Raw genomic sequence first — 8,322 nt, 5'->3', positions numbered from 1 at the left:
AATTATATACCCCTAGAGAATAAGTGGTGGTGTTTCAGACATCTGGTTGCTCCCAGAGTTTTCAGTGCCTAAAATATAAAGAATCCCATCTCTTCCACTCACACTGAAAGCTGGTTTCCAAAAAGAATCACAGAATGACATTTTAAAATGAAAAAACAAGAAGGAATGGTATAAGAAAATAAGGCCACAATATACAGAGCTATGGCATAACTCATATTTATTTCCTTTCAAAAATATACATTAATAGGGGCTGGGGATTTAGCTCAGCAGCATAAGCACCTGGCTTGCAAGCAGGCAGTCGTGAGTTCGATCCCTGGTACCGATAAAAAAGAAAAAGACAAATATATATATATATATATATATATATATATATAAAGTCCATAGGTGATAATAACTTAAAATTTAATGACATGCTAAAAGTATTGGATTCCATATTTCTAATAAATAATTTGTCAGCCTATAGTCACTAGAGGTTATAGTAGTTCTCTATTAATTTAATTACTGTATACCCAAGAGACTAAAACACTGACTAGGCAGATGCGGAGGTTTGTAATTGATCACCTTCACAATATTGCTCCTCACTCAATTCATCAAAAAACAAGTAATTCTTCCTGTGGAGCATTAAAAGTCTAGTTCACCGAATTATTAATAACTTTAGACTTTTACTACAGAGTAGAAACATTCATGACTAACTGATCAATAGTCCTCCTATCAGACCTATAAGTAAAGGCTTTAGAGGTGGCCCAGGACAAATCCTTCTTTAACAAATGGGGAAATGAGGCTCCAGCAAGATATGTGACTTGGTGAAGGTCACTCTGGTAGTGCTGGGATTATTCAAGCTTTCATTTGAAAAGCTCAGTATTCTAGTTTCAGTTACCCAAAGCCACACACATTTTCATGTTGATCTATGCTCTTACTACAAAGCCACACAATAGACTGAGGTTTTGATCAGATATTTTCCTGAAATGCTTCAACTCACCTTATCTGCCATCCGGATTTCAGGAGTAGTAGGTCTGGCCTCCTTCAAGCCTCCACACACCCTTAAGCGTCCTTCCATCTTCACAGGAGCAGAATGCAGGAACCCAGGGCGTAGGCAAGTGTGGAGACTCAGGTCTTTAAAGAGACCATAGATGCCTGTAGAATGTTCTATTTCCACAAAGTGCAAAGAATGGCAGGGGTAAAGAATATGCCCCAAGGCAATTTTTAAAAGTCTCCTTCAGAGAATATCCTGAGTGGGTTTGGGAAGGAGGAGGCTGATGTGAAATAATGAGTGTCTACAGGAGTTGTGCTAAGACAGGCCACCCCCGCCCCAGGTTGGTCTCTGTGCTGTCTGTGGCAATGGCTTCATTTTGTTGTGATATCTGAAATGTGACCTGTAAAACCATAGAGTTTCTAAATGTTCTAAAACTTCTAATGCAACATTTTAAAAAAAGGAATACAAGTTAGTAATATCAAGGCCATTTAGAATGTCCTTGACTTTAAAAATTTTTATTTTACTATGGTACCCATTCAATGTATGTAATGATTGCATTCATAGTGGGGAGTTGATACATGTACATTATACATCTTAATTCTTTTTATTTCCTCTTACTCTCCTCTCCTGTCTATCCTACTTGAATTTATAAATCCATAAAAGGATTTTTCTAAAGAACTTTTGCTAGATACGTATCCTTCACTTTTAATGAATTTTTATTGAGCAACAATCTGTTAAAAGTTTTATTATTATATGTTAAATACCATGGGATAGGATTGTAAGGATGAAAAAACGCGGTGAACAGTTGCCTCATAGGGTACAAAAAATTCTGCCATGGTTAGCAAAGGTAAAGGAGAAAATGTTTATGGTAAGAGGCACCATTTCCCCACAGAACATCCCTTGGCATTTCCTGAATGAGAGATATTAGCAACCTAAACAAATCATATTTCAAGAGGTAACAGCAACAGATAAAATTTAAAGGGATTATTAAAATAACATTTACAAGAATCTGAACAAGTCTTTGAACTATTAAAAGCACAAAGAAAACAACTCTTTATTATGAATTTTATGAGTGGTGTGTGCCACTGACACCTGCTAGTGAAGACCTGGTGATAGACAACCTGTCCAGCAGCCAACAGTTTTTACTGTGTTTTCTAACCATAAGAGTTCATTAGAGGCAAAGCCTGTACTGATGCTGTAGACACACACACACAAACTCACAGGGTCACTGCAGGTCCTACCACCAGTGAAATGGTTCGTAAACAAATCTTTTTTTCTGGTCAGGAGAAAAAAAGAAAAGAAACAGCACTTTCATGCTTCACCCTACAAGATGAACTTCCCTAGAAAGAACCCAGTGAAGATGGTTGCAATCACAACAAGGAGTGAGGGGAGAGGACTGGTGACGTTTGTCTCTGAAGGACGCAGAGGCCCAGCCAGGCTTCTCTTGGATGTGCCACCTTTCAGAGCCTTAAGCCTTCCTCCCTCAGGTGTAGATTTTCCTTTTGACAGTTTCCTCATTTCTCTCTGAAGTCTTTTAAACTCTTCCATAAGCTTCCATGGCTCAGTATCATTGAGTGAAACACTGTGCCGTTTGGGCGTGGGTTCATCTTGTTTAGAGGCACTCAGTGGAACAGCTTTGCTAGGTGCCATATTGTTCAACTTATTTTCATTTGGCATTTTAAACACAATCTCAATTTAGAATCCATTAATTCCTCGGGTTTTGCCTTCTTCTTCTTTTCTTCTTCTTTTTTTGTCTTTTTCCTTTTTATCGGTACCAGGGATTGAACTCAAGACTACCTGCTTGCAAAGCAGGCACTCATGCCACTGAGCTAAATCCCCAGCCCCCGGGTTTTGCTTTTTCCACACTGCTTCCACATCTGAAGTGTCTGGCAGAGCAAAAACTGTCTGTACCATAAACTTGTGTTTGCTCTTTCCATTTGGATCACAGTCAAAGGCTGCAGCAGTGCTCAAGCAGTCCCGTCCACCCAGGGTCAGTAATTCCACTGCTGGTCCTCACACAGTACCGGGAGGGGCCGCAGTCCTCACTTTGAAACGCACTTTGCATCTCACGCGTTTCGCAATTTCAGCGGTGTGGTGACTACCTCCGTTCAAGGGCCTCTGAATTCGAGTCTGTGGGCGGGCTGAGGGCTCATCTTCCGCCAGCGCCTGGAGGGAGGCGCCACGGAGACAGCGCACGGCGGGATCGCGCGCGGCGGCGGTCTGCGGGCTGCGGGGAGGCGCGGCCCGGCTTGGCCGAGCCGTAGCGCAGAGCCAGGCTCCGGCCTCGGGCCCGGCGCCTGTCCCTCGGTCACGGGTTCGCGGGGCCGCCACAGGGTCAGCAGCTGCGTCCCTCACAACTGACTCAACTTCACAAAACCTCCGCGGCCACGCGCACGGCGCTCTTAGCGGCCCACGTGACGGCCTCTGCGTGGGTACGTGCGCGCCCCCGATGCCGCCAGCCGCTCACTGGGCTTCGCTTTTTAAAAAAATGTGCAGAACACAGGAAAACAAAGGATGAGACAATCTGTATGTTAATCAGTTAGAACTGAAGTTTTTTTAAAAACATTTTGTCTTATTTCCTTCATGTGTTTTCTGTAATTTTAAAAGAAAAAAAAATGTTACAGGTATGGAGGAAGCTCCTGCTGTACCCAGCTTTGCTTTCCACAGAGGTAAGTCCTGGTGTGAGTTTAGTCTCCTTTTCTAGAGGCCCCTTCAATCCTAGGGCTTGAAGCTAGGGACTTGTCACTGAGCTCCATTCACCAGACGGTTTTTATTTTTTTATTTTGAGACTCTGTAAGTCTCTAAATTGCGCAGCATGGATTGATTTCATAGTTTTCCTGCCTCAGCCTCCTGAGTGCTGGGATTACAAACCTGCACCACCATGCCCGGCTTGTCCATTTTTAAAATTGGTGTTCTTTAAAGTTTTTACTTAAAGTTCATCCTAATCATATATTCTATATATGATTTTTCTACACAACATATTTTTGAGTCTTCCTGTCTTGGTGCACAGAACCAGATCTATGCTAGATCTATTTATTCTATCTAACTTTAACATGTTGTTGCTTATTTTACACATTCATTCTCCACTTGATGAAGATTTTGGTTATTTTTAGTGTGTCACCTTTATCCGGTGTGTTATATTATCTCCCTTTGGACATGTGTAGGGCTTCACCAAGCAGTTTAGAGCAAAATTGCTATGTTCTGTGAATATTTTATTAAATTTTGGGACTAAGTAGTAGATAGGCATGATGAAAATGTTGAAATCAGAAGAATTTACAATACAATGCTCTCAGCCATTTTTCTACTCTCCAGAGAAAACTGCAGGTCCCAGCTTCTTGTATGTCCTTTGGAGACAGTTTTCATACTTACCAATGAATAAATAACATGATGAGGCACTTTACTGGATATCAAATAACCCCCTCCCCCAAATGAGAATAAAACAATGCTACACTTGAATACTGTATTTATGTGTACCTTAGCGTTACTTTTATATTGGTTCCTGTAATGTTTTCCATTAGATTCCTTACTTCTGCATCAACACAGGGCCCTCAAAGGGATTGTAAAAATCCCATTCGAAGTGTGTGCCCAAAAGTAACCTAGGCTGCTTTTTCTGGGTTGTCTTTCAGTGAGTGGGCAAGGCAGGAAGTAAGGATTATTGAAGTTACACTTCGGTTGTTAGGTAATGAAGGTTGCTAAAAGTTTTGAGCTATAGAGAAAACATTGTTGCTATATTAGGAAAAGTACTATTTAACTGTTCTCTCCTGTGATAGTTTCAACACTTATCACATTCTGACTACCAAAATGTGTGAGAGTTTTCCCCCCCGTGCACCAACAATTCTGCAGCACTCACTGGGTGGGTATCCTGCAATTCAGTTTCCCAGAATGCTGATTCTGGATGTGAGCACACAAGCCCAGCTGGTTTGATCAGTTATTACCTCATCCTGTGGTGATTTTCTTCCTAAAGGACAGGAATTGGGTTGGGTCAAAGCTTCTAATCATGGCTATTTTTTACTGTAGCTCCTACTTAGGCACCTACTCTGAATTGCCACAGGCAGAGACTCTCCTATCATCCAGCAAAGTCTAAGGGTTAGGATCTCTGTTCAGGAACTAGGATCAAAGATCAGTCATTAGAACAACAGATTCTCTTAGCATCCCTGGTGCCACAGTTGCTCAGGAAATAAATGACAAGGGTTTAGGGGCTCTGTATCAGAAATTAGTGAGAAAAGTCGTATTATAATTCCCAGTGTAACAGCTGGAATAGAGAACAGGATTCTTGAGACAGAGAAATAATTAGAAAGTTATGATAATGAAAAGTAGATGAGAGCTTGAGCCAAGGTGGAGGTAAAGATTGAGAAGGAATAAGACAGGGGCATCTTGAAGCATAGATAATATTGAGAGGGATAAAGGAGCAAAGCCCAGGTAACCAATGGAAGTGTTTTGTTCCGGTGATCAAGGAGACACTTTTACTGTGAATAGAATTTGGGGCTGTAGGTTGAACAGCAGATATTATGGCTTGAATCTGGATGTCCCCCCGAATCCTCATACAGTCACAGAGCCAGGCTCCTACAGTTTGTGAATGACTCATGGTCCAATGCTAGGATTAGGGGTATGAGAGCTATACCCAAGTGGTGTAACCTACATACAATATAAGAGGCAGAGAGAGACCTCTCTGTGCTCCTCCTCTTTTTCTCTTGTTTGTGCTGTTTTTCTGCCACTATGAACTGTTGCCCTCTGCCATGTGCCACTTGGAGCCAGCTGATTATGGACTGAAACCTCCACAAACTGTGAGCAAAATACATCTTTCCTTCCTTCATTTTGGGTTACAGGTAGTTTGTCTCAGCATTGAGAAAAATACAACCATGACAGCAGGTATAATGGTTGTGGCACTGGTGGTAGGAAAGTATGTTCTGCATGGAGTCAGCAACACTGACTGCTCTCCAAGGCTGATCTGCTATAGCCACCCCTGAATACCCAATATTCCAACACAAGAGGCCAACACGGAGTCCCCAACATGGCACCATTCCCTGAGGTGATCCACCTGTGACCTAATGGCAGGCTGATTATACTAGACCACTTCCATCATGGAAAGGACTATGCTTTCTCCTCACCAGCACAGATACATATTCTGATGATGGATTTGCCTTCAGTGCAGGTAATCCTTCTGACAAAAATACCATCCATGGATTCAGAGAATGCCTTATGGACCATCATGGAGTTCTACATAGCAATGCCTCTGAACAAGGAACACATTTTTCAGGTGAGGAAGTGAGGCAGTGGGTTCATACTCTTGGAATTCATTGCTTTAAGCATGTCCCTGAGTATCCATAAGTGGCTGGATTGGTAAAAAGTTGGGATGGTGTTTTGAACACACAGTTAAGGTGCCAGCTCTGTGGCAGTAGCTTGCAGGGTTGGGGTAAGGTACTTCAAAAGCCTGTGTATGCTTTGAATTAGCATCCACTATATGGTAGTGTGTCTTCCACAGCCAGGATTGATGGGTCCAGGAATCAAAGAGTGAAAGTAGGAATGGTACACTCACCATTACCCCTAGTGATAAACTAGCAGAATTTTTGCTTCCTGTCCCCACAACCTTACATTCTGCTGCTGGCTTAGACATCTTGGTTCCAGAATGGGGAAAGCTTTTTACCAAAAAGCATTGATACAATTGAGTGTGAAGCTAAGACGTCCCCCTGGTCATAAAAAGGAGTCACAGTGTTATCAAAGGCAATTGACCCAGACTGTCAAGGGGAAATTGGACTAGTACCCCACAATAGAGGAAAGGAAGAATATACATGAAATGTAGGAGATCCCTTAGGATGCCTCTTAGTATCCCCATGTCCTGTTATTAAAGTCAGTGGGAAACTATAACAGTGTAACATAGGTGGATGACACATAGCTCAGAGGCACCAGGGAAAGAAGGAAGACCTTTCGAGATCCTTGCTGAAGGCCAACGAAATACAGAATCAGGAGTGGAAGAAGGTAGTGCTAAGTGCCAGTAATGACCCTGTGATCAGCCATGGAATAGAGGATTGTAATGGTACTATTTCTCCCGCATAAGGTTCCAATGTAATATAATTTTGATAGACTTAACACTGGTTCTTAAGGATAGTTCATCTGTGTTACAGTGTTCAAATTGTGAAATGATAAGAATAAGCATCACTTAAGTAAACTTTACCGTCTATTCTGGTGAGGGTATTAGTATGCTTCTGTTTGTATGCAGGATAGTTATAACATGTTAGGCATAATTGTAAACCCGTCTTTGTATCTGGAGACTGACTTTAAGAAATGTGTCTGCAAGGGGTGGATTATAATGGTTGATACATTATGCCCACTAAGAAGTATAGAAGCTAATTGAGTAACTCAGCAGCTCTACATCCTAGGGGGTAGAGGACATCCCCTTACCACTTCAGGATGTTGTTCATTGGGTCAATTTGAAAAGTTCAGAAGTTTAAGTGATTTAGCAGGGGGCCAAGATCCTTACTTTGTAAACATTCTCAGCCTGTGCAACAGGAGGGCTTGGGAATGGTGTGGGTGGAAAGGACTACTCCCAGTGGAGAGGGTAGCCTACATCCAAAAAAAAAGGGAAATGAGGAAGGACTGATTTCTGGAGGAGCGTCAGTCTTTGGCTTCAGGTTGGACATTGTCTCTTGGCATCTGGTGCAGAGTGTTTGGCTTCTACCTCGTACTCTTCATCCTTCTGGTGTAAATTCTTCAGCTTTTTGTTGTAGTTTCTTCAGCATTTTATTGTAGACCTCTCAGCCTCTGATCCGGACTTGCATGGAACACTGTAGTGACCTGAAGACCTTGGGCTGGACCCTTCATCATCCAGTGTGCAGACACCTCTGCATTCTTCCCTCAGCCAACTCTGTGGCTGACCTTCATAAGACAGTCTTGTAATTTCTTATACAGTTGCATATTTTGTGTTATATCTATTTCTCTAGTAAACCCTGACTGATACAGCAGGTTTAAGCAAGGAAGTCAATGTTGAAAATATAATCGGAATAAATCCATCTGTTTTCTTTTTATACACAAATGCTGGGAAGGATTCTTTGCAAAATTTATGCAAACATTACTAATACAATATGTAAATTAAAAGCCCTGAGTCTTCATACTTTAGTGATCTTGTAGAAATTCATTTTTTAATCATACATCATAAAATTAAAAAATACTGTTCTGCCCCCTACCATACCAGTAAAGATGAGGCAGGAAACAATATTAGGGGAGTTTAATGCAGCAGTGAGCTTTGGAGGACAGTGAACAGAAAACAATGCCATGTGGAGGAAACTTGTTCAATTTGAATTAGTTCCACCTGAATATGCCATTAAAAAAGATAATTTAAATTTCTGTTTTGT

At 41.6% G+C, this 8,322-nt stretch overlaps 1 long non-coding RNA gene across 1 annotated transcript; it reads right to left on the bottom strand.

The window, feature by feature from the left end:
- Window positions 1-200: 200 nt before the first annotated feature.
- On the bottom strand, window positions 201-2,591 carry LOC134470513 (uncharacterized). Its single transcript, XR_010039449.1, has 2 exons — window positions 980-2,591; window positions 201-313 (listed from the first exon to the last, which is right to left on the bottom strand). It is a non-coding gene; the product is annotated as an uncharacterized LOC134470513 (long non-coding RNA).
- Window positions 2,592-8,322: the final 5,731 nt, after the last annotated feature.

Source organism: Cavia porcellus, unplaced genomic scaffold (genome assembly GCF_034190915.1).
Source record: "Cavia porcellus strain 051 isolate PalLab524CR breed Dunkin Hartley unplaced genomic scaffold, mCavPor4.1 scaffold_15, whole genome shotgun sequence".
In the NCBI taxonomy this organism is placed as follows: Eukaryota; Metazoa; Chordata; class Mammalia; order Rodentia; family Caviidae; genus Cavia; species Cavia porcellus.
The sequence above is the reverse complement of the archived record's forward strand: the minus strand, read 5'-3'. Positions and strand labels throughout refer to the sequence as shown.